Source organism: Phasianus colchicus, chromosome 1 (genome assembly GCF_987193195.1).
Source record: "Phasianus colchicus chromosome 1, bPhaCol1.hap1.1, whole genome shotgun sequence".
In the NCBI taxonomy this organism is placed as follows: Eukaryota; Metazoa; Chordata; class Aves; order Galliformes; family Phasianidae; genus Phasianus; species Phasianus colchicus.
In genome coordinates this window covers 170,173,609-170,190,498 of record NC_143436.1, presented here as the reverse complement: position 1 = coordinate 170,190,498, position 16,890 = coordinate 170,173,609, and the positions used below count along the sequence as shown (strand labels likewise).

General features: G+C 41.6%; 1 protein-coding gene across 3 annotated transcripts in view; it reads right to left on the bottom strand.

The window, feature by feature from the left end:
• Positions 1-1,848, bottom strand: part of FNDC3A (fibronectin type III domain containing 3A) — a 114,079-nt gene extending 112,231 nt beyond the window's left edge. Inside the window, exon 1 of one of the 3 annotated variants that reach the window (XM_031615650.2) lies at positions 1,645-1,848. The gene's annotated coding sequence lies outside the window, so the exon portion shown is untranslated. Of the gene's footprint in view, positions 1-1,486; positions 1,622-1,644 lie in introns of those variants that run through there. The other 2 variants (XM_031615648.2, XM_031615649.2) reach the window with 2 other exon arrangements.
• Positions 1,849-16,890: the final 15,042 nt, after the last annotated feature.

Sequence of the window (16,890 nt, the reverse complement as noted above, 5' to 3'; positions counted from 1 at the left end):
CTGTTATCTCCTGGGGTAGTCAGCCTGTGACTGCCCAAGGCAGACTGCTCCCAACCTGACCAAGTGAACACGCTGCTGAGTCCCAGGCTTTCTGAGGTCAGAACTGTCTCTTTCAACTGAGGTTACAGCAGCCAAAGCCAGTCCCTGACAGTCCTCGTGTAAGTGATTCCGAATGTAAATTCCCCCCTGAAAAAGCCAGCAAGAAAACCATTCAGGTGCAGTTTGACAAAACAAGTCCCACATTCAGACCTCGTGTCAAAATAACTTCCCAGACTGCCCAGGGAGGTGGTGGAGTCACCGTCCCTGTAGGTGCTTACGAAATGTGTAGATGTGGCACTGAGGGACATCGTTAGTGGGCATGGTGGTGCCCCTCCCAGTTCAGTAGGAACACCAGGACCCCTACCCAACCTGCAATACTGAGCTCTGCAGATACCTCCAACTTCCACATGCACACAGCCTTCTCCCACATCAAAGCTCGTTACTTCTACGCTCACCAAGTGATTGGACTTTACAATTGTTTAAGACTATGGATGAAATGCCATTGATTGCACTTGCTGATTGTGAAGGATTGCTGAGTTGCTGTGATTTACACTGTTTCACGGCATGGAATATACACACATCCACGCATGCAGATTCACATCATGGCTACAGCAACGTTTCTGTATAGCTGAGCTGCACAAAACACAAAGTTACCTATTGTCATAACAACAAACCAAGCTCGAAGCTCAAAAGGGACAGCTTCCACTCCTGCTAAGACCAAAGCTACCAGACGCTCAACGACAAGCTGCTCTGAGATTTGAAGCCTTCAGGCTGATTTAAGGAATTTACAGCCAGCTATACATCCAACGGAACACAGACGTTCACGGTACAAAGAGCGTTTCCCAGGAATGATTTCACGCTGTTCTGGAAGCACCCCGACACTCAGGATGGCCGTAAATCGCTTTAGATAGGTTAAACAAATTACCAGCCCTTCGGGAGGTGGTCCGCTCGCTCCCACCCTCTCTACGTGCCACCGTCCTTTTGCTTATTCGCTTCGCACCGCGCAATAAAAATCAGCTGGAAAGTTTCGTTTTTGCTTTTCGTCGGTTTCACTTTCCAGCTGCTCGCAAGCCACGAAAAGTTTCTGTTTGCGTTAAACCCGAGCGATAGGCGGGGAAGGGGGGAGAGGCACTCAGGCAGCCGAGCGGGCGCTCCGGCAGCACTCGCCGAGGTACGGGCAGCGCTTCGGGGAGGCGGCACAGCCCTCACTCGGCGCAGCGCCCCGGAGCCGCCCGCCCCTCTCCCGCCGGCTGTCAGCGCCGCTCGGGCCCCTCCCAGCCGCCCTCTCCCAGCAGCGGGACCCCCCCGGCCGGAGCGAGGCGGAAAGTTTCCCCCCGCCCTCCCGAAGTAGGCACGCTCCGGCCGCTCTCCCCGCGGGGGTCACGCAGGCACCGCCGCCGCGCCGCGCCGCGCCCCGCTCCGCTCCGCGCTCCCCGCCCCGACTCACCGCCATGGCCCCGCCGTCCCCCGGCTAACGGTCCGAGCTCCGCCGGCGGCGGGCAGCGGCTGCAGGGCGGGGAGCGGGGGGAGTTCCCGATGGCGCAGCTCGGGCAGGGGCGGCGCCGTGCCGCGCCGTTCCCCACCCCCTGCCCGCCCCTCGGCTACCTGCGCCTCGCCCGCCGCCGCGTCACTCCTCCCCTGCCCGCACCTGTCACTGGCCCCCGCCGCTGGCGCCGTCTCCGCCGCCTCCGCCCCGCGACCCCGACGCTCCCCTCAGCTTCGCCCGCCGGAGCGCGGCCGCCATCTTTGTGGAGGGCTGGGAGGGGCCGCGAGGGGGCAGTTGGCTCCGCTGCGCACTGCGCCTGCGCGGAGAGCTGCTCCTGGACGGGGGGGCGGGGCCAGAGCGGGGGCGGGGCCAGCGGGCGCTGGGGGCGGGGCCAAGTGGCTGAGGGGCGGGGCTGTGGGGCAGAGGTGAGGGGTAGGGCTCGCCTCTAGACCTGGTTTGGGGTCGTGGGCTTGAATCCCCCTCCAGTCAGGTGTTTGTGCCCAAACACACCATGTCCGGTGTCCTGCTTGTGAGGGAAAAAGGGATATAACACACTTTCTCCAGCTGCTTTTGCAAGGAGGAAGTGCCTTTCCTCAACACCTGCAATGCCCAGCTGATGTCCTGAATACTAATTTGTGATAATCTTTTGCTTAACGTCTGTCCTTTCAACCGTTGTGGATCAAAATGATTTTCCTACAGCGTTGGACTTAATGACCTTCTGCAGCAGCGGGCTGAGCAGAATGAGCTGCTCCATAAAGCGCTTTTGTTAATTTGCCTGAAAGTTCTCTGTTATTAAGTTAATCAGTTGCTATTTCTCTTGCATATCAGCTGTGCTCAGAGCACTTTTACAGCTTAATGGCACACAGAAGATAACCCAGGGACGCACCAACTGAAGTCCGCCATCCTGGTTGCTCGCTGTGGGCCCCTCTTCCAGAGCTCACCATTTCACTGGTAAAGCAACAACCAAGGATGCGGTTTGTCAGATCTCCGAAGCTGGGGAGACTGGGGTCTGATCAATAATTGGATGAACCACCTCGTTAGGTGTTGCGGAACGCAGTGCTGGTGATTCATCCGGTGGCTTTCATCTGTCTATGAGTCAGGGCTGAAGAAATGCCGCTGCGCAGTGCTTGTGGGCTCTGCTGTCCAGTTGCACGGCACTGGAGAGCTTTGCCAATTGGATCTGTTGGGAGATGACTTGTGTGCTGTCCAGCTGCGCAGTGTTAGAGAGCTCTGCCAATTGGATCTGTTGAAAGACCACTTGTTTTCCTGTCTTTCTCTGGTGTTAAAACCCTCCCTTGCATCCCTTGCAGGTGAAATTAAGTGATCAGTGCAATGTTTCGTGTGCACTGGTACAGATTTATGGTGGTGAGAGGGAAAAGCTGAGAGTGTTTTGGACTATTCTCCCTGTTCTCACTGGTCCATGTGGCGTATAGCTTTGCATTGCATGACACAGTCTGCTTCCTTCTTTTTTAGGTCATAGATATTTAAACGCCTGCTTATAAAATTCCATTTTCTGCTGGAAGAACATTTAAAGTCACCTGCAAATCATTCCGAGTAATATAAGGACTAGGGAAAGCAATATAGTGACCTCTTTATCTCTTTTCATGGACTGATGTGAATAAATGGATTTTTCTAAAATAAAACAAAATTAAATTGAGATTATTTACCAGTCTAAATGGGATGTGCAGATTTCAGCTATTTGCAGATGATTGACCAAATGCCCCTGCTTTCATCCATTGTAGAGCTTCCCAGAAGAAGCCATGGAGGCATAATTTCTTTACTGACTTGTATCAGATAGACATCCAAGTACTCATGAAAAGCGTTTATGAAATTGAGATGGTAGCTAAACCCAGTATATGAGACAAGAGAAGACAAATACATCAGAGGATTTGCAGTTTATTCCCTTAAGACGTATAATTATTTGTCTGGTAGTGCTCCCTTTGTGTAGCCTCCTTTCTTCAGTCAAACAAAGGTACCATCTGTAGGGAATTCTGAAGAATTGATGTAAATATTCCACGTTTGCATTAAGTTTTACTAACTCATAAAAAACAAGCAGCAATGCAGTGCTTGGATAAGGATTGGGCAACTCATGCTAATCTTAAAATCTGGGTCACTTTAATCAAATTTACATTTCTCCACATCCTTGCTGGGAAAGCAGGAAGTCTCAAATTCTGAAGTTATAATAATATGACTGTTGCAGGGTTTACCACTTCAACACACAGCAGTGGTTGACAAACAGTGACCAGCAGGCTTGCACTCCACATTTACTATCAGCAAACTGGTTTATCATCCAAACTTCAGGTGAAAACACTGCTGGGAACATTTACCATGATCTCATGGACCATGAAGACAGGAGTTTGGACTAGACTGTGAAAACCATAAGATCACTAGCTCTGCTATCTTATTCCAGAAAGTAGCATGTATGTAATACAAAACAGTTAAAGAAACACAGCTAGTGCTTATTTTCTAAAACAGGTAACAAGTGCATGAATATAGCTCCACCAAAATAAGCAAGCTATAAGGTGGCAGCAGCTTTATGGGGTGAGAGAAGTTCAATTTTGATGGATCGGTTATAAAAATTGCAGGAAATTTATTACCAAATTGAGTTACTTCTTTTTCTGTGTCCTTTCAGGTATCCTGTATCTTCACCTGAGCTGCACAAACAGTCATCATGTTAGTCCAGATCTCTTTCAAAGAAGCTGCTGGTCAGTATGAGTTATTTACTGGCTTCTGATTTGTCTGAAATGAGTTGAACTGTAAAAATCCCTCTTTAATGTTGCAGTGATGTATCAAAATAAAAGTTTGATGAGAACTCTATAATGCGAGGCATGATTCATTTTAATAATAAAATACATGTTTATGGGGAAAAAAAGAAGGAGCCTGAGATTTAATTGATATGATCAGTTGGTTTTTTACACAGTTTGACAAACTAGTAAAATTAAAACGCATCAAGCAGTGGCATATAATAAAATGTTTATCGTTTCCTTAACTTGTTTTTTATTTTTATCAAAATATGGACGGGTGCCTTAAAAAGACACAAATCAAGGAATCTCTGGCTTCTTTACCTGCTTTTCATGACAAAGATGATGAAGACAATCATTCTCTGATAGGATTAAACCAGCTGAATATTTTGAATTATGGTACCAAAATGAATGGGAGGATTAAATGGATAAAAATGTTAATCCAGTCATAGACAACAAAATTCAGCCATTCAGATCTGGCATTATGGGAACAGCTCTAACATAGTATCAAGGATTTGAGGTAAATTGCTGTTTGTTTCATTCAGAGAGTGGGTGGAATATGCTATTTCCCTTACTGATTCATCTCCTTTTCTGGAAGAGATGCCACCAAATTTAACAGGATTACTTGCAAAATAGTGCATTGCTCAACAAGAACAGGCATGGCAGATCATTTCCTTAAGATGTTCAGGTGCAAAAACAAACCAAACTCTATGAGAAAGAATTAATTAGTTTAAAATTTTTTGAACATTGTGCCAAGATTAAGACTTTGAAAACATCCGCTGGAGCCCTACTGAAAGAGTGGTCTAATTGTGTAGCATTTAATTACTTATAGGTGTATTTGCCAACTGGAAAAGCAAAATAAAGTCAGGGATTACATGTACAGAAAGAGCAACTACACAGTTTAGATCCTGAGTTCATTTATCTCACTTTATTAAAACAGAGAAATAAATATACATATGGCACTGAACTACTTGTTGTAACATTACTTTTTAAACTTCAGTCAAATAACCTACATACGAGTGATGAAATGTTCCAAACAATGACATTCACCTTCTTGAATCAGATTCTTGAAGCTGATTCTTTTGTACCATGTAAATCTTAGTTGTTTCTGGATAAATATTGAAATCAGCCGCTAGTTGAACAATGATTTTTTTCCATCATGAATTGAAGGTATCATTTTATATTACAGAAAGCTTTGAATCCATACCTAAAGCAGTGGTTGTCAACACCAACAAAGTAGTATTTAATTGGCTCCATAAGTTTTAAAAACTACTGATATTTTTTTTGGCTTTGTACACTGGGATAATTATGAACTGTCTTTAGTGATCCCTTAGTAAAATAACAGTTGGCTGGTAATAGATAAAGCTGAATAATCAGTCAGTCCTGGTCGTAATGGAAACGTTCACAAGAAGCATATTTTGAATTTGTGCTTCTGCTTGGAATGAGATTATAATACTTTTGTTGCCTTTCTTTTCAGTTCATCGTTAAAAGTTTGGCGTCATAAGATCTATTGGCTGGAAGCAGGAAGACTTGCACCATTCATATGCTAAATTTAAAGTGCCCAACACAGTAGTCTATATTTATATACAGATTTTTTTCTTTCTTCAATATTCAGAATTTCATACCTGAGCTTATTTTTTTTCCAGTAGATTTGCTGTCAGGATAAGCAGTAGTTTCCATTTCATCAGATGGACCACCAGGAGTCCAGCATGAATTGTCTGGAAAATTGGCTTTCTTTTGGTACCTGGCAACATTTAGGATGGATTGACTGTGTTTAGGACTTTTTGACCTAGTTCAGTAGCAAGGAGGTTACCTTTCCAATTTAAGCAGCTCTGCCTCTAAGTTGAGGAGTTCTGAGACACACAAGATTTCCATTATCTTGTTCTGAATTGCAGGGCTTGGGGTTTTTGCTGTGACTCCTTTTTTCCAGCCCTTTTGAAGTACCAGGCTCATGTTGTGCTTGCAGACAAAGAAGCTGAAGAAAGTTTTCGTCAACTTCTTCACATAAGGGTGTATTTTAAACTTGTTCAGTAAAAGGCCTCGCAGTGCAAGTCCTTGTCTGGCAAGATAACAGCCTGAGTTCAGCGTGCTCACAGAACACTAATTAGTCTCTTCATTCAGATTTTCCTATTTTCTTTTTTTTTTTTTCTTTTTCCAAGAGTACTGAATATACAGCATGTCGCCAACATTCTCTGTGGTTTTCTGGAAGAGTTTAACTGCTTCATGGTGGCTTGGAGAAGGCTGGTTCCTCTCATTTTTTATTTTTATTTTCAAGGCTTTTTCTTCCAAATGAGGTATCCAGACGGTGCGAAAGCATCATCTGTGTGCTTAGCACCTACAAACTCTGCAACGGTGGAAATCAAGTATCCTTTACTAGCTTGAGAATAATGGAACCATTGAAAATTTACGAACCAGGATGAGCACAAAGAACAGTCTTGTTTTGTGAAGTTATGTGCAGGAAAAAGCTCAAGTCATGGTTGATGAGGTGTCTCAGAAATGTTAACAGTGTCAAGCAACTGGCAATTGGTTCCTGTGGCAGGAAATAGCTAAGGCAGCTCAGTGCTACAAGCAGTAGAAGCTGACCTTATTGTTGTTGGAATTGTAGTTTCCTCCTTTTTAATCATCTGTGTTGTAAGTGAATTTGTTTTAGCCTCTGAAGAATACGTATTCTACTTTTGTGTGGTCTCTGCTCATTTGGTAAGAATGGTACTGGCTAATGTACACACAGATCTTGGGCAAGCTAAACTGCTTAGCTGGTCACTTGGTTTATGCAATTGTGTTTGTTACAGAAGCATGGCAGGATGCATGTCTATGCCGTGAAGGGCTATTAAAAACAAAGACACCACCTCTGGCTTTGGGAGTCTCAGAGCCACAGACTGCCAGTGGCTGGGAAGACACTGGGGAGAGGTACCACTGTGCAGTTGCCCAATGCATTGCAGTGGGGCGTTGCTGGAGACAGAATGCCAAGCTTTGATCAGACCCACCATGTCTGTGTTCATCTACATCTGCTTTTATGTTTTGTCTGTGCACGATATTTTTAACAAAGGATAGGCAATAAATAATTTTTTGTTAGTCTGTAAGAACAACTATCCACTTGAAACCAGTGGCCCTAGCCAGGGTTTTGTCCTGCTCTGTATGTTGATATAGGTGGTGATGAACATTAATACATATGAGACATGAGTAGAAAACACAAGTGCCTTTTAAAGTCTTGCTAAGAAAAATGGGTCAATGAAGTCAAAACTTTTTGTTCTCTTTGAAGCATCTCTGTAGTTCTAGCTGATTCTATTTTAACACTGGAAACTATTTAATTCTTCTTTACTTTTCTCTAAAGTAACCTGTAATCTTTCTGGCATTTCAAATAGAGACAATAGTAAATCCTTCTAAATGCTACTATGGATACCTCTTTTCAGCCTGGGAGATTCTGTTGACTGTAGAAGTGAGTAGTTTCTGTTTATTTTCTCGTGTTCTTACAAACAAATACACAACTGACAAATGCTCCCTATAAAGTAATAACATGATAAGAAAAAAAAAGAAAGAAAAATAAATAGTCTGAACTTCTATTTGAGATTTTTCAACTTGAGCTCTTTGAATCCAAGCAATGAGTACATTCAGTGATGACAGCTCACACTGGCATCTTGTACGCTGACCAGCCTTCCAAATGATAAGTCATGTGTATTTTGTTTTAGAAGGACCTATCTTTGGAAGGGGGGATCACACAGCTTGAAATTTTGCTTGCAACATGAAAAGAAAGAATAACATTTCATCTGCAGTATGTTTTGACGTTTGTTCCAGAGTAGATGAACACTACTCCGAAGTCTCTTTCAAATGAAAAGGGTCTGGAGATGTAATTAATATAGGCAGCCTGGCCCACAGTCCTCAGCTCAGTGTTGTGGTGAGAAGATCCACTACTATCTCACCATGGAATATATAAAAAATACTTTTGTGCTATTTTTTGAAAAGAGGAAATCTGGGATGCTCTTCTGGTGAAGCTATGATTTAAAAGTTTTGAGAAACAGGCATCAAACTCATGAGAAATGATTATTACCTTTCACATGCTTTTTTATAAAGTGTTTTCTCACTGTGGAAAGTACTTCAATGTTCTGAGCATTCTTTAAAATATGGAAATGTTGCCAACTTGAGAAAATAAGGAACTTCACCATTACAATTCCTGTTACATAACCCTCTCCACCTCTGCTTTTCATCTTATACTCATGATTTTAAGTTTTAAGACCTGCCTCGGTGTGAGTCTGTGTTCTTTGTACCAGTAACACTTTGGCTGGAGCATCAACATCAGACTTATAATGAAAAAAACATAGTTTGCTTCCAACCTCTTCATGCGGTGTTTTGCATTTTCGATATTAAAGCATTACTGCACAAACATCATTCCGGATTGAGCAATTTGTTTCATGCAAAATTTGCTATGCCTGGTGAATTGATCATGTTGAGTTTCCTGGTAGATGATATGAGATACTCTGTTTTCCATTTCAGATTCAGGTCACAGTGTGGCCTCTGATCAAAGACACTGCTGAGTCTTGCTCTTGTTTTCCTCCAGGATATTGCAGGATTGGCTCTTTGGTTTTAGATCACTCACAGTGTCTTCCCCTCTGCTATCTTTTTTTGTACCTTTGGCTTAGACACTGTTCCTGTGTTTTACTTTCTGTGCAGTGCAGCTCTTCTCATGTTTTTTTTTTTTCTTTTTTTTTTTTTCTCCTGTTTAATGATTTTTTTATTTTCGGAATTAAATGAAAATGGGGAGAGACCAAGTCCACCTGAATCCACTAGTGACAGAGAGAAAGGTCTCACAACATCTTTCTGCTAGTGTTTGCTGACTGGAGGTACAGAAAGATGCGATATATAAATCTCTTCTTATTGCTTTCTGTATATCTGTAGGGACTCAGCTCCTCTGGGGCTTTTACTTGTTTCACTTTTCAACTTCAGATTATTTTCTTTAATTTCTTTTTTGCTGCTGGCACAATGGCATGTACATTAATCACTCAAGCCCAAGGTGCTCGAAAGAAATGGTCTTTATCTGGTGACACAGTTCCAACAGCTTTTGCCTAACGGAACATGGGCTTTTCCAGAGCTCCTGCCCTGGATATTTTTGTGTGTCTGGAAAGAGAGTTTGCTGAAAGGTGCAGCTGGCTGCCACAGGGACAACAGTTTGGCTGCAAGATAAGGACAGCAGTCTAGACATATCTGTCTCAGCACACAGGATAAGATTATTTTGCCTATCTGAAGTTCTGTTCTAATTGTTCAGTGCGTGTTTGTATTTTTGGTGATGACATCTTATTTCTTCAAGAATTTTTATGAGCAGTAATCAGACTTGTCTAGCCTCACAACCTCCTGCAAATCACAGTTTGCTTGGGATTTCTGATCTTGCACTCAGTGCCTGTAGCCTCATTAAAGATGTTTCTTTTAGAGTTTCCATATTTCTGCTAGAGAATTTTAATGTGCAATAGCTGAAGAGTTTACCTTTATTCCATTATCAGGTGTTTAAAGCTGCAGGGGATTTTAATGCACGTTGTGTGTCGAAAAGATGTGGAGCTACATCTGGAATGCTAAAGGCTAATGTGGACAGTGCTGTGATACCACGTGATTGCAGAATTAATCAGTGCTTCCCTTGGGACAGGTTTACACATACCACAGCAGTAGCCCCCAAATACCTGCAAGACAAGACTTGTGGGCTGTTAAACAAGAACCTATAATAAAATCTTGCTTACACCTTTTTCACGTTTCCAGGCATGTTTTTGAGGCCTATAGATAGTCAGCCAAAGAGTCTTATGTCAGATGATGGAAAGAGCATATCCAGCAGTCTTTTAAAGAGCCCTGTTGGAAGGTGATATAAATAGAATTACTCCGTTGAACACTGGATGTGGCAGAGACAAAAAAGGTCAGGTTGTTAGGTGTTGTGAAGAAACAGACAAGGAATGAAACAGTGAATATATGCAAAATTTTCCCTAGGTTCTCTGAAGCCATGAGCTTAGGGGAGTTCCCAGTGAGGTTAATATGACAGTACACTTAAAACTGATTAAATATCTCTCCAAAAAGTGCGGTCACTTTCAGAACTCATTACTCAGGCAAAAGTTTGAGGAGTCAAATAATAGAAGAAAACCTGCTGCTACCACAAATAGACATTGACACACAGGAGGTTATAAAACTTCATGTTCCAGGATGAAAGACAGACACTTCCTATTTCGGGTCAGGAAGATGCTTCCCCTGGAAGTCACTGTTAAGGATTGTCCATCATAGGATTTTTAGCTCAATCCAAATAGTGTCAGTGGCACTGTTTGACTACATGAACCACTGGTTGAGAACTGCTGGTCTGCTTTGCTCTAAATTTAACACCCCTTTTCATGTTCCACAGGCCATGCTGCCCTAATTTTATTTTCCTGTTCTTTTTTTTTTTTTTCTCATAAAGGAATGTGAGGAATAAGAGAAACTGATTTCCCTGCTGTTCAGGATACATTTCTACTGTATCATTTAATTTGAGCAGTGCGTTTGGAGGACACAGTTTTCTTTCCCCTAAAACACAATAGGCTAAGTTATGTTTACCGATGGTAACAAAAGCCAAATGGAAGCAACTGTCCCCAATTTAGTACCAGTGTATTTGTAGAGCATTTCAGGGCTATAAAATGCTCCTACAATTTTGCTGTGGTAATTACTGTGAGTGAGCCAGCCGCTGGTTAATGGCGCTCACTGACTCACCTTCCTGTCCGCTCTGACTTTGGGAGGATGGGAAGTGGATGTGGTGTTGTCAGAAGGGACAGCAGCAGGTGAATGCCCCTGATAACCCATTAATAGAGCATCAAACAGTCATCAGTGCAGAAAGCAGAAAAACACAATTAATTCTCCAAAATGTGAGAAAGTCTGTTGTCATTTTCCTCAGTATCTCCTCAATCAAGTCCAAGTTGATTCAGCTAGTTTTTTAAGGGGTGAAATATTAAGTACATTCAGGCTTTCAAAGATAGTAATTTCTGATCTCCTTAAAAGGAGGAAGAAATAGGAAGGCTAAGCTTTGCACCCTTCCTGGAATATTGTAAAGATTCCTATTCAGAGAGGAACATCTCTTCTCCCTGAGCGAAGTGGTCTCCAGCTGCCATCATGGTGTTCACTGTGATACATGCATATTTTGAGCCCTGTAACAAAGCTTGAATCATGAAAGCTGAGGTCTGTGACATGGAAAGAGGCTTTGGTACACCAATAAAGCCGTATCTCTGGGTGGTAAAAGTATATGGGACGTTATCTTTTGGTTTATGAGGTAGATTTATTACAGTTGTAGCTCTCATCTCACAGTTAAATCGCATGAGTCTTACTTATTTTTCACTCTCTTGCTCAATACTCTTCATACTTAAATCTCACTCTGACAGTGAGTTTATTTTTCACATGGAATATTAAAACAAACTCTCCTGAACCATTATACTACTTGGAGGGTAACATCTATTTAAAAATATAGAGATATTCCTATGGTTTTATGCAGTCAATAACTCAAAATAGCTTGTGTCTACCCCAGCACAGTTATCATGGACTTAGTCATTCCCACAGAGGGTCTTTGTTATGTCTGAAAAATGCCAATTTTGAAATCAAAGGATCTGGTTCTTATTTACATGACTATGCCAAGAGGCCTTGTAGTGGTTGCAAATGACATTGTGCAGACCTCCTAGTCTCCAGCACAGGAGACTTTCACAGCATCACCCTGCTCAGACTTCCCACGGCGTATGATCCTTCTTCTGGCAGCAATGAAGCAGAGCCCTGTGGTCCTTTCCCTGTGTGCTGGATGGCACCAGCCCATTGTCTTTTATGAAATATTTGAGCTAGTTTTTCCTGGTACTACCATTGCAATTGCTTTAAATACTTAACTTTGTCTAAAAATCCTTTTAAAACTCATGTTGATCGTTTTCTGAGTATTTGATTATCTCACACTTTCGTATGTGTAAGCATGTTTGTATTTGTGTTCACAGAATCCTAGGATCATATGATATCCCACATTGGAAGGAACTCACAAAGATTATCGAGTCCACCTCCCGGCTCCACACAGGACCACCCAGCATTCAAGTCTTATGTCTGAAAGCACTGTTCAAATGCTCCTTGAACTCCAGCATCATGGGGCCCAGCTCACTGCCCTGGGCAGCCTGTTCCATGCCCACTGCCCTGCAGTGAAGAACCTTTCCCTAGCATCCACCTGACCTTCCCCTGACAAAGATCCGTGCCATTCCTTTGGATCCTATCTGATTATTCTTGTTACTCAGATTTCTGAATAAAGGCACCTTGTTTTACAGTCAACAGAAGAAGTTGTTTGCCCAGTTTGTATACACTGGGTTCCCACTCTTTTCCAAGCAATGTCATTAGAATCATAGAATTATTAAGGATGAAGAAGACCAATAAGATCATCTAGTCCAACCATCAGACTTCAGTACAGAGTATTACTTTTTCAAAAAGGGTTGATCCAGGTTGTTGTGAGGCAATTTCCACTTCTCAATATCTCAATATTTGAGCAGTAGTTTGTTACTAGAGATGCTGCTAATCTTTAGGCCCCTGGAGCAGATCTTTCCAGCCTTTACCTAACTGCCACTTCCATAGGCCTACGTGAGATTTATAATTTCTGAGAAGAGCGTAGACATAATTAAACATTTTTGGGTGCCTTGCTCATGTTCTAATATGACATTTGTCCCAGAGTGCTGCCTGCTTCCATCCCAACATTTGCTACCTGAATGCAATTTGGTCAAGATGAAATAAACCCAAGAAATGCCTGCATTCTCACTGTCTTTCAAGGGAATTCGTCATAGTTGCTGATTTCTAGAAGAGTGGTCAGATGGTTTACATTGGGATGAATTACAGTCAAAAGGGCAACAGGTACAAGATTAGATTCTGTGTAGGCTCATGCAGAGTGACCACAAAGCCTGCCTGCATCTGCTGTTCTTTCTCTTTTTTGAAGTAGGTAAGCACTCGTGAAGTTTTAGTTTCATATATTAAGTATTCATTGTTATCTATCTATCTATCTACCTACCTACCTACCTACCTATCCATCCATCCATCCATCCATCTATCTATCCATCTATCTATCTATCTATCTATCTATCTATCTATCTATTTCAGAGGAGAAATGATTTAATTTGGCTTTCAGCTTACTGTCTATTTGGCAACAATTTCCATCCCCACTATATTGTCTTTCAGCTGTAATATTTTCTTCACTTGGCTAAAAACTTAATGAAGTCATTTGCCACAGAAGATTTTGAAACATATTATTTATGGCTCCAGTCTGTCACCCTCAGACAATATTCTGGGATGATGCAATGCAGCTGTACACAGTATTTTTACATTTCTCTACACTTTGTTAGTTTTTTCTGTACTTTGCTTGCCCTTTTAAAAACTATAAAAGACAATACTTATTATATCTCATGTTAGAAGTCTGTGAAAGTATACATAAATCTTATAGAAATTATCCGTCCTGTTCTTTTTTGAAATTTATAAATTAATTCCTGTAATGCAAAAGTGTTAAATAAGTTTTGATAAATTCATTCGAGTCAATGAGCTAACTCCATGATTTTGTCTTTGTTATATCTGAATTTGGGATTTCAAAGTACTTTTGTGACTTTTCATTGATAGGAAGGGAAGTGACTTTTTTTTTTAGCATTCTTGAATGAATGATTTCACAGTTTGCATGCCGTACGAGACTCATTTCCTCATCTGTTCCTATTTTAAACATATACTTATCCTCCCACTGTTCCAGAAAAAGTCATGTTTCTTCTAGATTCTCTGCCTGAAAAAATCCCTAAAAACAAACACAGCTCCCAAGCTGGCAGACAGTGGGCAGTGCCTCTGAATAATGAGCTGGACCCGAAGTTCAAGCTGGATATCAGAAAAAGGCTCTTCACCAGAGGGTGATGGGCATGGAATGGGCTCCCCAGGGCTGTGGATATTGCCTCAAGCTGACAGAGTTCAAGAAATGTTTGGACAACAGTCTCAGGCATAGGATTTGAATGCTGGGTGGTCCTGTGTGAAGCCAGGATTTGGATTCAGTGATACACATTTAGAATTCAGTGAATGGCCACAAAGATGGTAAAAAGCCTGGAGCATCTCCTGTACAAGGAAAAGCTGAGTAACTGGGTATGTTCAGTCTGGGGAAAAAAGATTGAGAGGGGATTTGATTCTTTACAATAAAGTTAATGCAGCACTGGAACTGGCTGCCCAGGGACGTTGTGGAGTATCCTATGGAGATATTCAAGATCCAGCTGGACACCTACATGTGTGAGCTATTCTAGGGTACCTGCTTTAGCAGGGGGATTGGAATCGATGATCTCTTGAGGTCCCTTCCAACCCCTGCAATTCTGTGATTCTGTGATCCTCATGGGTCCTTTCTAAGTCAGGATATTCCATGATGCTATGAATATATGTTGATAGGTGTCCCTTTAGCAATGCTATATATGTCCTACATACAAAAGCTACTCTAGATTTCCTCTGTACTCAATGGAAAAGAATGGGCACTTCTTGGGAACATTTCATCCATACTGAAGATAAAAGTCTAGAAGAGGATGATGGGTTGCATTCTGGCTGTAAATTGAAAGTCAGGAGTTCTGCACATGGGAATTTCTCTCATACCCTTGCCCTGAAGTCAATCCCTACCTGATTCCTGGCAAAGCTCAAAACTTTTCAGAGCTGCAGTGCCTAATCACAGCTCTGAGTCTTCTGTATGGCATCCAAAGTGATGAGTGCAATGTCCAGACATCCTACTCAGGAAGAGCTGTTCACCTTGCAAGAAATCATGACAAGGCTGCTTTCACTGTTTTCGTGGTTTTCTTTTACCTTAAGCTTTGCAACAGAGTTATGCTTAAATGTAAAGGTGATCTAGTGCTTAAACTGCTCACAAACACTTGTATGCATTGGTTCAAAGCATGGTGTTTTTCAGGCCACCTTCCTGTGCATTTTCACATTCGTACTACTTAATGATCTCTTCATCTTTGGGGATTTGCATTTGTGAAAAACCTTAGCCTGTGTTTAGTCAATCTTATAAAACTGTAAGTAGTTCAACTACAACAGGAATAAGAAGTAATGGAGTAGTGAAGAATAAGAATGCTGATTTGTGGAGTGCTTTTTTATGCAGACTTGCCAAGTGTAACTTCTCCTAGAGATTTAATGAAGATCCAAGCCATTTATGATGACCACATAATTAAAAGTAAAATGTTCTTCTCTTGTGGTCACTGATGTATTGACATAATTGGTTGTGGCCAATTAAATTGCAACTAAAATTTTGTTTCTTTGATCCTGCTTGCTGGGAAACAAAGTGTGTTTTAAATGTATGTCCCCATTTTAACTTTAAAAGAGTTTATTTGATTCCTTTTCCTTTTCCTTTTCCTTTTCCTTTTCCTTTTCCTTTTCCTTTTCCTTTTCCTTTTCCTTTTCCTTTTCCTTTTCCTTTTCCTTTCCCTTTTCCTTTCCCTTTCCCTTTCTTTTCTCTTAATTTCTTTCTTCCCCTTCCCCTTCTCTTTCCACTTCCCCTTCCCCTGCCCCTTCCCATTTCCCATTTTTCTTTTCCAGTAAAAAACTTTTTTTTTTTTTTCCCCCAGAAGTGAATACTGATTATTATTTGTGTTACTTTTTGCTTTTATTCTTGCTTAAATCTCTCAGGATTTGAGACTCCCAACAGGAGTCAAATCCACCATACTTTATTCATCTTACTTTATACATAAGCCATTATTGTTTTCTCCTGTTGTCTTTTAAAAACGTATCAGTAAAATAACATTTCACCTTCATAGAAAGCTATCTTATGAACAGAGAACTATTTTCTGTTCCACAGACAAAACAGCAAGTCTCCAGTCGCTCTGCTGCAAACGGAGTTACACAGTCCTTCCAGCAATTTTTTCTCTGACACAAACAATCATAGGTAAAATAGTAGTGTTGCTTCTCTGGAATTTGTAAAACAGGACAGTGATATTTCTCTTTCATAGCTTTTATAGAGGAAAATTTCTCCCAGCAGAAAACAAAAAATCAAAATTTGATGCTTTTTCTACACCTTTTCAAGCTAAGCTTCCATTCATAATCTTCCCACATATTGATTTTACAGTCCTGGCTCTCTTAGTGATAAATACACTTGACAGAATTATTTAGCTAAAATGTAGTAATTAACAGGCAAGATGGTGTTCCTAAGATTTAGCAACTGGTTAATTAAATACAATCGTCCACTGGCTAATGCATGCACAGTTTTACTATAAACTCTGATTTTTCTAATTTGTCTTTTCCTTGTTCTATCTAAAATTTAATTAAAGCAGTCCCGTCTGGGCATAAATGGGAGATAAAGACAACTTATGAGCAATGCAGGAGTGCAATCTAAGCTCAGCTGCACCACATGGATCGTACAGAACATGGTCAGGACTCCCCAGTGACTTTCCTGTATTACTGTAAAGAGAAAGGTCTGGGGATTTTTCAGACATTGTGCTTTGCTAGTCTGAAGGAAAACTGCTCAAAATGTGAACAGAAGCATTGATACTGATAGCAGTTTTGGCTTTATCTACAGAATAGTCTTACCTCTTCAAAAATTATTTTTTATTCCCAGTGGTCAGAGCAGAAGGATTGTACTGGTGTTGCAGAGGCTTGTTTTCCAGATAAGAAACTGGAAGCAGGAAGAAGAGA